Below are 14,183 nucleotides of genomic sequence, written 5' to 3'. Positions count from 1 at the left end.
CTGCTGTCCCCTCCATCCTTTTTAAAATGTCAATCCAACCATGTCACTGCCCTGTGTGGCATAGCCCTCGGGGCCAGCTCCCTCACTCACCTCCATTTGCTGGCTCACCATCGACCCATTTGTGTGGAGCACTAACAGTCCAGGCTGAGGATTTATAGGGCTTACTTCACTGAATGCCTCATCGCTCAGTGAGGCAGGTTCTCTGTCCCTACTTTCCAGATGAGGAAATGAGGCACAGAGAGGTTAAGCCACTACTCTGGAGTCACGCAGAGAGGAGTGGCAGAGCTGGAAAACCCAAAGCCTAGGCCCAGAGTCGACCCCTGAGTCACACCAGTGCCCTCTACATTCACCCACCTAAGGGGTTTTGAGTGTCTTTTATATGCCAGCCATATGGGACAGCTGTCATGCCCTCCACGAGATACCCTTTCACTATGTCCAGTCTTTGCGGCTGTTACGGTTCAGACCCGCTGGGGCCCTCTCACCTTTACCTGTGTGGGACTCGGAACCACACACACCTGGCTGCAGTCCGTCCGGCTGGGGGCTTGTCTACTCCAGCTGGCAAGGCCTCTGGCTCCACCAGGCCCTCTGCAGCACCCAGGCACCTCAGGGGCCTCTCCTGGGCCAGGGGCGGAGCTCCTTACCAGGGGAAAAGCTAGTCTTCCACGCGCACTGGGGCTTCAGTGAGGGTGGACATGCAGCCCCTCTGGGAAGGAGCTCCAGGAGGTGGCAGGTAAGGGGCCCTGGGAGGTGCGGAGACATTTGCTAGGTTGATATAGAAGGAAAAGGAAGACCACGTGGAGAGCCTGACTCTCATGAAGTCCCAGAGAACTGAAAGTTCATTCACTGGCCCTTTCCCCTCGCCCCACCAGTGGCCATCAGAAGCTCCTAGAATCGGAACCAGCTACCTAATTTGCACTGGGTACCCTAGAGATTCCTGCTGGCCAGGTTTCCAAGGACCACAGTAAGGACATTTACAAAGGGGTTTCAAAGAGGAAGTTACTAGATTTTGCCCAGATAGTGGATCCCAGAGAACAACCCACCTTCTTTTGCAAAAAAAAAATTGACACTTTTGCCTGTGGAATTCTGGGTCAGGCTAAAACCCAAATAACTTGGAAGGGCCCTACTGGGACAAGAGAAGGAAGGGAAAAGGAAGCCTTGAATCTGGGGTGCAGCTGCCACTTCCTGGCTTTGAGGCCCAACCACTAAGAGACTCAGTTTCCTCATCATGAAATGACCTACCCCTGAAGGGAGCACCGTGGAGAAAAGAGCATAAATCCTGGCCTCCAATGACAGGGACAGGAGCTCAGCTCCAACACGAGGGAACAGGTGTCCCTGAGGACCTCACCAACCTGCCCTGTGCCTCAGTTTCCTCATCTGGAAACTGGTGAGGCCTCCCTCTCAGGATTCTTGGGGATATTTAGTGAGCTAATGTAGGTAATGTGCCGGTCTCCCCACAGGGACTCTAGTGCGGTTGAGATCATGACACTGGTGCCACAGACCCCAACTCCTCAGGAACCAACAGGGGAAGTGCAGATGGATGACACAGACCTGCCAGCTGGCTGTGCCCAAGACTCAGAAGGCACCCAGGCTCCAGGGAGCTAGGATGGAGTCCCCAGGGGATGAGGAACAGGGACCCATGAACATCCCTCGGCAGCACCCACAAATCCTCCACCCACTTCCTTCTCGTAAAAATGACAGTTCCAACCTGCTGGAGCCCTGGAGTCAGAAACTGCCTCGGCACTGGGCACTGGTGGTCCCTAATCCTCACCAACACCCTGTACAGGAGGTGGGGGGAGACAGTGACTGCTCCTGGTTCCAGATGAGGAAGCCAAGGCCACAGAGGGCAAGAACTTGTCCATGGCCACACGGCTGTCCCTCAGACACCCTCCCTGACATACCTACAGAAGCCATGGCTCAGCCTGGGCCCAGAGCTGTCCAGCGACTGCAGGGGCTGCTGGAAGCTTTTGCAGGCGAGAAGCCAGTGAGCCCTGAACAGCCCCTTCTCCTTGGAACCCATCTCTGCCTGTGAGTGCCTGTGAGCATGTCCCTGTGTGGGGAATGCCATGTGTTGTAAGAACCTGTGCCTGTGTGGAGCGTCAACACAGAAGTTAATGACGATGTGTCTGTGAGCATGTATGTGCATGTGAGTCCGTCTGTGTGCACATGAGAATGTCTGTAGCATGCCTGGATGATGTCTGTGTATATATGCACATGAGGGAGTATGTCTTTGTGCACACACAACCATTCTTGTATGTGTGCGCATGCACACCTGTCTACCCTTAGCATGCATGGACAGCTTTACAAGTACACATGTGTGTGTGTGCATAAGTATCCTTGGGACTTGTATGTGTATCTGTACTTCTAGAGGAGAGCATCGGGCCCATGTGTAACGAGGCCACCCAAATCACCTTCTTCCTCATGAAAATCTCAGCCCTCTCAGAGACATTCTGGAGTACAACCTGCTCCACCTCCTCCAAGAAGCCTTCCTGGATTCCATACTCCCATACTCAGAAGTAAGCCCCTTCCCTATTTCCTCAATGGTGACAGCCTTGTTCCTGGATTTCCAGGCCTGAAATAGCACCAGCCGCTCAGCAGGGCCCCATCAGCGAACACAGTGTGAAGGGCCAGCCCATGCCGCTTACCTGCTAGCCTCTGCTCACGATCAGCACTCGAGGCTGCTGAGAGTGTCAGGAAAAGGAGGTGGGGGTAAGGAGGCAGGGGTCCAGCAGTCCAACCTGGCCGAGAACAGCTGAATCCTGTGGAGGCAGAAGAGGGCACAGTGAGCTCCCAGTCTTACCCTGGGGGCGGCTTGCACCCCCCCTCAGCAACCTCTAGGTCTCGCCTGCCCAGAGCCCTCTGGACATCTCCCGGAAGGCTGAGCTGGCCAGAGAAGTGGAGCCACCCTAGAAACTGAATGCTGCTCCCCAACACCCCAATGAAGGCCCATCTCCTGAACTTTGCGTTAGAAGCTCAGAACCAGCCCAGCAGTGAGGTCAACCCCTAGGTACTCTGTACCCCAAGCAGCAGTGAAGCTAGCTGGGACGTGCTGGGTTCCCTGCCTGGAGCCCGTACCCCACATTCCTGTCTTTCAAAGCCCCTGGCCTTTGAGACTCAGCTCAGCTGCCTTCGTGGAACCCCCTTTTCCTTGTGCATCCCCCAGTGGCCTTGGGTCTCGCTGGCCATGTCCCCTCCAGCTTTCTACTGGCCAGTCTCCTCCCTGGGCAGAGCGCTGGACATCAGGAATGAAGTCTAGCTCCTCTCTCTGTCCCCTGAAGCAGGCAAGGCTGCATAAACTGCTTGATGTTACGGATGAATGAATGAATGAATGATTGAGTGACTGATAAATGGTGCAGCGAAGGTATTCAGTGAACAAGCTGAACAAAATCAGGCATCTGACATGTGCCCTGAAATCAGGAAGCCTGCTGAGCTTTCCAAGGGCCTCCTGACACCATTCCTTCTTAGATTCTGGACTACAGGGCTCAAGTTGGTGAGAGGAAGGAGACTTGGTGAGGTCGGTAGCCTTGTCTATCATTTTACAAATGAGGAAACTGAGGCCCTGATAGGGGATCTCCTCCAGGATCCTGCAGCAGGAGAGTGCAAGGTTGGAAGCAGAACCAGTCTCCTGGCTTTGCCCACTGCCCACATCTGTGACGGATGGAGGCCGCTATGGCAATTCCCCCACTCCTGGTCCTCATGCATCAGCTCCCGCAGGCACCTAGCTTCGCTGACTGTGGGCGGATCAGGCCAGCCATGGAAGGCGGCTACTGAGTAAAAGAGAGAGGGCCTGAGAGGACCCTAGGGTGGGAAAAAGTACAGTAGATGAGGTCACACTCAGAAAAGTGCTATCTGGTCTGAGGGCCCTACTCCCCCCAGCATGGAGGCCCGAGGCTAGAGGAGGGCCGAGAGCAGACATGACAGGGAGCACCAGGGTCAGAGATATCCCTCCACCCATCCTCAGCTTGGGGGCTTTTCTAACCGCCCCCCCAACCTCCTCACTCCCCTCCACAAAGCCCTCGCAGACCTTCCAAATGCTGCTGGTGGGGCACACACGCTCACCACCGTGGATAACAGTTTGAGCCTATCTCCTAGCCTGTGGTCTATCAGTGGCCCAGCATCCCCACTTCCACAGAAACATAGGCATGTGGTCACCCAAAGACATGTGCTCGTATGTTCACAGCAGGGTCTTCATAATGGCCCCAAAATGAGAACTTCCCAAATAACCATCAACTATGGAATAGATACGCTGACTATGCACGGGACGGAATACCACACAGCAATGAATGAACGAACGACCTGCAACTATATCCAACATTAGAGATCAATCTTATGAACCTAATGTTGACCGGAAAACCCAGACACATTGGAGAACACATTTAAGGGGTCCATTTAGATAAAGGCCAAAGATAGGCACAACGACTCTTCTGTGCTTGTTGTGGACCCAATGTGTCCCGGGTTCTTAGCAGCGCTTCTTATCCAAGGTGGAGTCTGCTGGTCACCGTGAATCTGGGCTGGCCTCCAGACGTGTTTTGACCAGTAGGACTTGATGAAAGTGGCATTTTGTGACTTACGGAGATTAGGCCTCATGAGATCCTGCTGTTTCTGGCCTTGACCCTCTTGGAACCCTGCCTGGCCCTGGCAGGAAGCCAGTCCAGTCCGCCTTACTGGGGGGCTGACGAGAACTGAGGTCGCCCAGCCAACAGCCAGCACCAACTGCCAGACGTGACTAAGGCCTCCTTCCACCTTCCGGTCCAGCCAGCCCTTCAGGTGACTGGAATGACACAAGCGCAGGGGAAAGCAGCAGAGGATGCCCAGGCAAACCACAGGTCCTGAGCCTAGTCAATGGCAGTTCTTCACTTCACCGCGTTTCAGGGTGGTGCAGGGCAGTGACAGGCAACTGACAGCAGCTGTGGAGGTGAGGACAGTCCTCATCCTTGGGGGGCAGCAGTGACTGGAGGGGAGCACACAAGGGGGCCGAGGGCATCTGGAATGTTATTTCTCGAGGTGTGGCAGATACGAGTGTGTTCATTTCATGACCATTTGTCAAGCTACATTTAGGACTTGCACACTTTTCTGAATGAATGGAATACTTCAATAGAAGCTAAAAACAAACCAACCTCTGGGGCTCTCTGCCTGCCCGGTGTACCAGATCCAGCCCGCCCTGGCCTGCCTGCACCACCTCTCCTCTCTGCACACTCACAGCGCTGCCTCACACCTCTGCACTGGGATGCCCTTCCCCTTCCCATGTGCTTCAAGCCTGAGGGCAGGTGGCACCTCCTCCTGGAAGCCTTCCCTGAGCTCCTCAGGCCTTGCCCAGGTGTCCATATTCACACGGCCCTCTTCCTGGCCTGGGTCTTCCTGAGCATGGAGTTGTCTTTCTCTTCTGTCTCCCCAGCTCTTGCAGCTCTCCAAACAGGGGCCCTGTCAGGGATAGGCACCCCTCTTTCTCTTCCTCCGGGGTTGAAACCCCCTCCAGTAATGCTGTGATGACCAGAGCAGACTTGGGGGGCTGTGAAGGGGAGGGGTCTGGCCATGACAAGTCTCATTTGTAGGGCAGCACTTTCCTGGACCTGGGCTTCTCCCAAATAGATCGGGGGCGGGAATGAATTTGGGGTTCCAAAGAGGACCTACAGGGTGGGGGAGGACTTCAGGGGCCTCTGTTGTACAGTGGACGACAACACCCATGAAATGCGTGCCACCCCTTTCCTCTTCACTGTCTACTAAAATAAAACAGCAAGCCTGACTTGCAGTCAGCGCTGCTGACACAAAGCAAGCGGCCAGGCAAAGCAAAGGGGAGCTGTGATGCCAGGCAGACAGACAGGCATCGCTGTCTGAAACCCTTCAGTCTCCGACAGTGCCCATCCAGAAGGTGAGAGGCCTCCCCCGACTCCACCCCAGCAGCTCTCGTACGGCTGGGGTGGGATCTCAACTGACCCCCAGCACCAGGGCCTCAGTCCTGGATGCCCCTCTCAGGGCCCCCTGTCCCACCTGTTCAGTTCCAGCTCTGTCCTCAATGGAGGTGTGACCTTGGGGGAGCCCCCTGTGGCTTCAGTCCTCCCACCGCCATCTGAGAGATGCTGTTTCGTCAACTGTCTCAGATGAGACACCGCTTTCTATCCTGTGGGAGGACTGCCCCATAGGCCAAGACAGTGCTGAGGCCCAGAGCCTTTCTGCCTCCCTCAGGGTCCTCAATGCCGCTATGGTGCCTGTCAGCAGTAAGCTCATGTGCCCATTTCAGTCTGCTAGGGGAGGCCACAGCAGCCAGCCTGGAGAGGAAGGAGAGTGCCTTCCCACCCCCATGCCTGGGCTCACCCTGGGGCATTTTCTCTGGTACTCCAAGCCCTTTGCTGAGAAAGAAAGCTCCTTGCCCAACGAAGAGGCACAGATAACCCAGGAGAGGCAGTCTCCCCTGCAGAAGAGGTAACTCCGTGCACAGGAGGGAAGCTGGCTGGGTCCAGCCTTCCACAGGTGGGTATGCTGTCTCGGGTAATAAGCTCCCCATCCCCAGAGGCATGCAAGCCAAGGGGATCAGCCACGTGGTGCTGTGGGTGCTACAGGAATCAGAGCTGGAGCTGGCCTCTATATTTTCCCAACTCCTCTGATGATAAAAATCACCTGGGCTGCCTGTTAAACCTACAGCTTCCTAGGCCTCTCCCCTGAGAATGGAAGTCAGTGGGTCTGGAATAAAGCCCAGAAATTTAAATTTTTAATAAGTCCTCCCAGGTGATCCTTTGCATCTGGAAAGTTTGGGGGAGCACTGGCAGATGACCTTTCAAGCCCCCCTGGGGCCCAAGATTAGTGATTCTGAGACCCCACTCCACACTAACCCTACCCCATCTGGAAGACACTCAGGCAGCAAAGTGCATCATTAAAAATGATTTGAAAGCTTTAGACGGGGCAAAGATGTCAGGGGGAGGGGGGTTCTCAGCCCATGGTGGTACCAGCAGCAGCGCCTTCTTAGCCCCCACCCTGGCCCCCCAGAATCATCTAGAAAAGCTCAGCATTGGGGGTGGGGGGAGGGAGCTGACAACTGTTCAGCTGCTGCTCAGTGAGACCCGGAAAAGCAATTATCTTGCTCTTAGCAGAAAGCCACTGGCTTTTACCCGCCCCCTCCCACCTCCCTCCCGCCCACCTTCACACACACACACACACACACACACACACACACACACACACCCATCCAGGCCAAGATACTGGCTGGCTCTGAACCCGCCTCCCCCCCCCCCCCCCACCGCCCCCGACCCGGCCTCCAGATTGCTCTGACTCACGCAACTTCCATCCTCAAGCACATTTCCAACACTTAAATCATTTAGCCCGCTAAACCGGAGACGGCAAAATGGGTGCTATTTCTTAAAAACATACAGAGAGCGTATTAAATTATTGATAGCCATTAAACAGGGGGGGAAAATTAAACAGCTCTCAGCTCTTATCAATCATTCATGCAGTTTCCACTGGGGTGTTTTCTGGAGAGTGATCACACGGGCAACCCGGGGGGAGCTGGCTACAGCGGCAAGGAAGGCACTGGCTGGATGGAAAGGAGGGGCCGCTGCAGCCCCCAGGACTACCCAGGCCACTAAGGCTGAGGAGGGGCTCTGGTGCAGGAAGGCCGGCCTCCCCTCTTCACCAGATCACTAACAAATGATACTCCAACACTGCCTTCGGGGAACCCCCTTAATTAAATCTAGCCTGCTTTTATTGAGTGTCTACTATGTATCAGGCATGCGGGATACACAGAAACATCATACCCTGAGCACTCACACAGGTAACCATGGGGGCCCTGAGGAAAAGGTGATCACACACATTGTAACTGGAACACTGTAACAGGAATCCTGATGTGAGTCCACAGGGGGTGGCTGGAGGAAAAGGGACAGCTGCGCTGGAGGAGGGGCTGCCCAGGAAGGTTTCACCAAAGAGGCAATTCGTGGGTAAATTCTTGCCCAGAGGCCACGCCTGGAAGGCATTCCAGGAAAGGGGTGCCAGTCCAGCCCCAGCAAAGGCACAGCAGCCTAGCTGTGCCTGAGTCCCAGCCTCCTTCCTGTCACTGTCAGTCACTGCCTGTGGGGTTAGGAGCTTGGGCACAGTAAATGGAGCAGGGAGCTGTCACCTCAGCCGCTCCTCTAAGCACCAGTCCAATCCAGGCTAGGCCAGGGGAGGGATGCACGAAGCCAGCCCCCCTGCCCCCACAACGTGGAAAGCAGGAGGTTGGGGTTCACCCCAGCTGCCAGGGCAGCCGCACCTCCACCCCCGCACAGCAGATCCATTTCCTGGCTCTGACTCAGGACACCTAAGCCAGCATGACGCAGACCGTGGAGGCTGCAGGGCTGGGACACCACCGGTCTCCTGGCCACAAACAGGCCTGGCAGAGCTGCCCTGGGGAGTCGGGCTCCCTCCTGTCCTGAGCTGTGCCAAGGACCCAAAAACGAGGGCTGTGGGAGCCAGAGGACACCCGATCCCACTCCACCCTCTGCTTGGGGACCATCCACCACCAGGGGCCATCTGAGGCTCCCAGGCCAGGCTGAGGCCAGGCTGAGCTGCTGGCTGCTGCGGGGAACAAGAGGCTAAGCCTATGCCTGCCCCAGCCCCTTCCCCCAGCATACAGGGATAGCGCCACATTCTTGAATGTCTTTCAGAAGCCCTAGCTTCGCAGGAGCACGGAGCTGGGAAGAGGCCCTGCCAAGTGTTGATAGCACCCTCGCCAGAGAAAGCTGCTGTCACAGGGAAACATTCTGGGGAGAGCGGTTGTTTACCACCAACGCCTGGGACTGTCAAGAAATAATCAGAAGAAATTAAATTTGCAAAGTGGGAAAGATATCATGGAAGCCCTGCCCCAAGCCCCTGGACACTGTGACCTGGAGAATCAGGCCGTTCTATTTTGCCTGGTTTGAGAAAATGTTCTCAAATGTGCAGGGGGTAGGGGGATATGTGTACCCCAGCCAGGCCTGGGAGATGGGGCTCTGGGCTGTGCCTCTCTGGGGCACACTTCTTCACATGTGGACTCAGTAAGACCAGGCTGATCTTACAGGACAGGGCTAACCTCCCGGGGGTCTGCCCACAGTCTATGGGGAACACGGCTCCTAAGGCTGCCCAACACCCCTGCCAGTCACTCAGGGGCGTGGGGTGACGGGCCTGGGTGGGTCTGAAAGTCATCAGCCACCCTGCACAGCCCTGCGCTCACACCAAGGGCACTGGGCTCCACCGAGTCCCTGTTACCCCGTCACCTTGTTGCTGCACAGGACCCCTTCCCTCCAGTCTCCCTCCACGCAGGCACAGGGACCTGTGCAGGGCTAGGGCCTGAGCTGGCGCAGAGCAGGCTGCCAAGGAAGGTGTGTTGACCCACAGAAACAAGACACAGGTGACCCCAAAACCCCAATCAAACACACCTGTCCCTGCTGAAGTACCAGCCCTGACTCCTTACTGCCAGCATCTCCCACTATCAAACCACCTGTCCGTTGTGTCCATACTTCTAGAAGTCTCTCACAACCTCTAGACTCCAACCATACCACAACTCCTCAACCTTCCAGAACAATCTCCTCTGGACTTTCGTGCCCCAGGGCCTTTGCATGTGTTATCGCTTTCTTTAACCAGGCAAGTCCTGCTCTGGGTCAAGCTCTACTTACCCCTTTGTAACTGTTGCAACACTTTTTGCATTATAATAAACTGGATTCTGTTCGCATCTGCTCTGAACTAAATGGCGGGGTGGGGGGGTGGGGGTTGGGGTTGGGGGGGGAGACACCTCGAACAGCAACAGAGCAATAGGGCTCCTTCCTTCAGCACTTGGTACAGTCAAACCAACCACCCCAGCCCCCGCCTGCAGCCCAGAGTTAGTTCTTCTTAATGGCTAACCTGCATCGCTCCTGCTATAATTTTAAAAATCATTCCCTGGAGAGTGGGTGAGATGTTCTCAGCCAAGTGAAAGTGAGCCTGTGCTCTTGGACTCCTGGAGCCGAGGGAAGGGGCAGGCTTGGGAATTGCCAGGCAAAGGCCAGCAGAAATTGGCCACAAATGAATCATTAACTCTCGAGTTGAGAGCTCCGAGTGGCGGGTGCCAAGGTCTCAGGCTCTGGCCTGTGTGGGCCACTTGGCCTCACTTGGCTTGGGTAGAGGTGGCCCCGCCCCCCGCCAGCCATCTGCTTCACCCCATGGCGACTGGGCATGGAGAGCTGAGGCTGCCTGGGCCAGAGCAGCCCAGATGTCTTGCGGGAGAGGGCATGCCTTTTCCCAGGAACGACTCCAAACCTTTGCCCACACACTTCTGTCCTTCTGGAATGCTGTCCCTTCCAGCAAGCTAAATCCCCTTGTCCTTGCAGCCTTGGCGGCCTCTCTTCCCTGCCCATCTGGGCCCTTAGAGCCCTGGCTGCATCTGCCTGCCCTGGCCTGGGTACCAGGGGCTCCTTTCTTCAGGGAAGCACCTGCCGGGAAGGAGACTCTGCACATCTTCTGGACCCCAGCAGCTGGCACAAGTGGGGCACTGACCAAAGAGCCCAACATGATGAGGTTGTTCCTGGGGTCAGTCTGCAGCCAGCAGGAGGAAGCACCTAGGCGTGGGGTCTGCAGTCCCACCTTCTCAGGTGACACGTCACAATCCCCTCTGGGCCTCCTTTCAGGCCTCAGGTCAGCAGGGATGCAGTTGAGGTAGGGGCAGAGTTGGCTGACAGCCTCCTCCTGGATAGCCAGGTGGCTGTGGTGGGGCATGGCACCCTGATTCCCAGGAGGGAGCAGAGGTTAGCACTGACTCCCTCCATCCCCAGGGCACCATCCTGCAGGCAGGAATGCGATTTCACCACAGCCCCTCTGAGCTGCCCTAAACGTTCTTCTTGGGTGGGGATGGATGGAACCGAGGCTGGAAGCAGGTACTATTGTAACATGATGTTAATACAGTGTACACTGTGCATCCACCTGCATTCCAAACGTGGTCCCCCTATGGGGATGGGCCAGAGATGCTCTGAGGATGAGCCCACCTCCCACCTCCCTGCAGGATCCCCAGGCCAGGGCACTCTGCGCTCAGTTATCAGGGCAAACTCTTACTGATGAGTTACTGATCAGGCTGCAATGTCTCTCGGCCAGCCACACAGGTCACCAGGTATGTATGAGTGTGTGGGTGTGTGACTGTGGACTGTACCCATCTGAGGAAAACAAAATGAGATGGTGACCGCCTGTGTGTACCTGTCACCCTGACACAGGCACACACATGTATGCACTCCCCTCACTCGTGTATGCAGGCACACGTGTTTGTCGGGCACACATGTGCTCATCTACACACATGCTCACACCCAGAACAGCACACACCTGCATTCAGGCACTGGAGGACCACCGAGCAGGGACGTGGACAGCTCTGATGCACACACACACAGGGCCCAGGAAAGGGGGCGAGGGCAGCAGGTGGGCAAGCAGCCATCTGCGGAACTGTGCGAGGGCCCCTCGCTGCCGCTGTGCTCATGGAGTCAGGCCTGTCAAGCACAGCCCATCAATCGGGAAGCCGCCTGCTGCAGGCATTAAATCATCCCTAGGACGCAGCGCTTAGAACAGAAAAGGAGCCGGCATCTGGTCCAGGCCCACCGTCTGGGTGGGGGTGGAGGGGACCTGTTATTTAGCACCCACTCCACCCCAAGCTACCTCCCTGTCCTCAGCCCCCCGTGAGATCCCTCTCCTGCTCCCTCATGAGGCCCTGCTTCCCTCTGGCCTTCCCATTCTACCTCCGTCCTCTGCTCTCACCCGAGATGCCTGGGTTCACCCACAAGCTGAGCGCTGCCCTCCTACCCTCAGTGCTGAGGGCTTCTCCTAGCAACCAGCACCCCAGGACTGAGCTATGCTGGGGCTGAAGATGGGTGTGGGAAAGATTCCACTTCTGGGCAGAACTATGGGGTGCTGCTACCAGACTGGGATCCAGGCCTGGGCCACTCCCAGCTGCATCTCCTGTGAGTCACCTCTGGTCTGGACTCCCCGCCCCCTACAAGTGAGGACTAGAGAGGGACCTCCTGGGGCTGCTTGTCCTGGGGATGTGCTGCCCAGGGGAAAGCTCCTCCATGGATGCCGATTAATCACGACTATTAATAATACAACCATCTGTATCATGTGGTGGAGCAAGGAGGATTTCAAGTGGGCCTAGGCCCTCCCAGAATAAATGGGTCTTGGGTGTGTGGGGGGTTAACACCGGGCCTGCAAGCAGATCTGTGGGGGCTGTGTGTTAAGGAGGGGCTGTTTGTACTGCACTGCACAGACAGATGCAGGAGAGGAGTGACAGACAAGCAGGCAGACAGACAGAAAGATGGCAGGGAGCTGGCTCATCACCCGATGAACAATAGACAATTACCGGTGCCAAAGCGCTTGGGCAAGATTCTCACTGCCTCCCACGGGGACACACCAGTACCTGGCCTTTCTGCTTCTCCTCAGCCCTCACCCCACCCCAGAGGCCTCAGCTGCAGGGGTGAAAGGGAGTGGGGACGGGAGCTATCCTCTCTCCAGAAGTCCTGCATACTGTTATCTGCCAGGGCCAGGCCAGCTCCCCCGCACCAGCACCTCAGGACTGGAACCTGGGCCACCCCAGTTCCTGCCCCGTGTCCTTGTGCACTCAGGTCCTCTGCCTGGCAGGCCCGCCTGCCCTCCGCAAGCCCTGTTCTGATGGCCTCCCTCTGAGGGGTAAGCCTTTCTCAAGGCCCCATCCCTCCTCCCACCGCCCCACGGCGGCTGGCACACTGTTGACTTTGACTTTGCCTGTCTGCCTAAAATGCCCTCTTGGTGCGCACATCCACTCTCACCTCCCGGTCACCAGACCGTGAGCTGCTCTTGCCAGCTCACTTCCACAATTCCTCAGTGCCCGCACGGGAGGGGCCTCAGCTGAATTCAACCCTCACCCTGAGCCAGGCACTGTTAACATGTTACTCGTCTCAACAGCCCCATGTGGTATTTATGCCCATTTCACAGATGGGGAAACTGAGGCACACAGAGAGAGGAGAACGTGCCAAAGGTCATATGGCCAGGAAGTGGTTGAAATGCAAAGCAGGCCATTGGCTCCAGGGCTCTTCCCCACAAGGCTACAAAGATCCTGAGTGAACGAATGAATGAAGTTTAAACACCAGGATGCATCAAGTCCTTTGAGCTATTTTTGTAAGTGGAAGGAAAAGTGGCCAAGAGATGAATGTCATGGGTTCAGGCAGGGTCTTTGCATTAACTGACTATGTGACCTCAAGCAAGTCACTTGTCAACCCTGGGCCTCAGTTTCTTCACCTGTAAAATAGGGGCAAATCAGGCTGCCTTGTCTGCAGGTCAGCTATGAAGACAGTGTAGAGTGAGCACTCTGAGGACGGCGGCAGAACAAAGCATGATCATGATGTGTGTACCAGTACATGTGGCAGCCAGGACTTCCAAACCAAACGCCTGTACGCTCGCTCTAGCGGGGATCCCCAGAACAACAGACGAGGGATCGGAAACCTGGGCAGCACATCCATTGTTGGGGTCTGATCAGCACACTCCCTGGGCAGCTACCCAGTGTGCAGCCTGGGCTGGCCATGGTGGGGAAGGGACACAGGAAGTGCATGGGCTTCATGAGCACAGGGCCAGGTGCGACCCTCTGGGGCCTGTGACTTAGTTGGGGGATGCCCCCTGCATAATGGGCCAGGGCTGCTCCAGGAGCACCAGCTCCGTTACTGGCTGACCACCATGCCTGGCGCTGGTGGTGCAAAGCAGACAGGACTCAGCCGCAGGCTTAGGGGGCACCAAAGCAACAGAAAGGCAGACATGTCACCCAGCTCCCTTCCCACACCTGTGGCAGACATTACCAATCGATCCCCATACTCTCTCGCAGAGTTCAAACGTGACCTTGGAATGACTTTTCTGAGTAGCACTCTAGGCTGTCACTCCAAAACCTGTAGCGTTTGACATCCCTGTTAGTGGAGCAAATACTACACTCCAGCAGGGGTCAACCATGCTGGGCAAGGGTGGAGTCTGCATCCTGACAGAGGGAGTCCCTCAGACACATGTTATGGGGTGTAGTGTTCACCTCTGAGTATTGTGTTGTTGGAAAACAATTGATCAAAATGTCCTACCAGTAGCCCCTCCCTGTCCACTCCTCTACAAGGAGATAAAAGTCCACAGAAGTGATGGGAGAGAAAAGGGCGACCCGGACAGTTTGCTGAGCCCCTCACGTCCCCTAACCAACTTCTTGGTTTTGTCATTTCCTCCTGCCATCT

General features: G+C 56.2%; 1 protein-coding gene across 3 annotated transcripts in view; it reads right to left on the bottom strand.

Moving 5' to 3' along the window:
* ZMIZ1 (zinc finger MIZ-type containing 1) overlaps positions 1-14,183 on the bottom strand; it is a 222,102-nt gene that overhangs the window by 173,684 nt on the left and 34,235 nt on the right. For all 3 annotated transcript variants that reach the window (XM_080642496.1, XM_080642497.1, XM_080642498.1), the window contains exon 2: positions 2,643-2,756. The gene's annotated coding sequence lies outside the window, so the exon portion shown is untranslated. The remainder of the gene's footprint in view (positions 1-2,642; positions 2,757-14,183) is intronic.

Source organism: Plecotus auritus, assembly GCF_963455305.1.
Source record: "Plecotus auritus genome assembly, chromosome: 9".
NCBI lineage: Eukaryota > Metazoa > Chordata > Mammalia > Chiroptera > Vespertilionidae > Plecotus > Plecotus auritus.
This window is presented reverse-complemented; position numbering and strand designations above follow the sequence as displayed.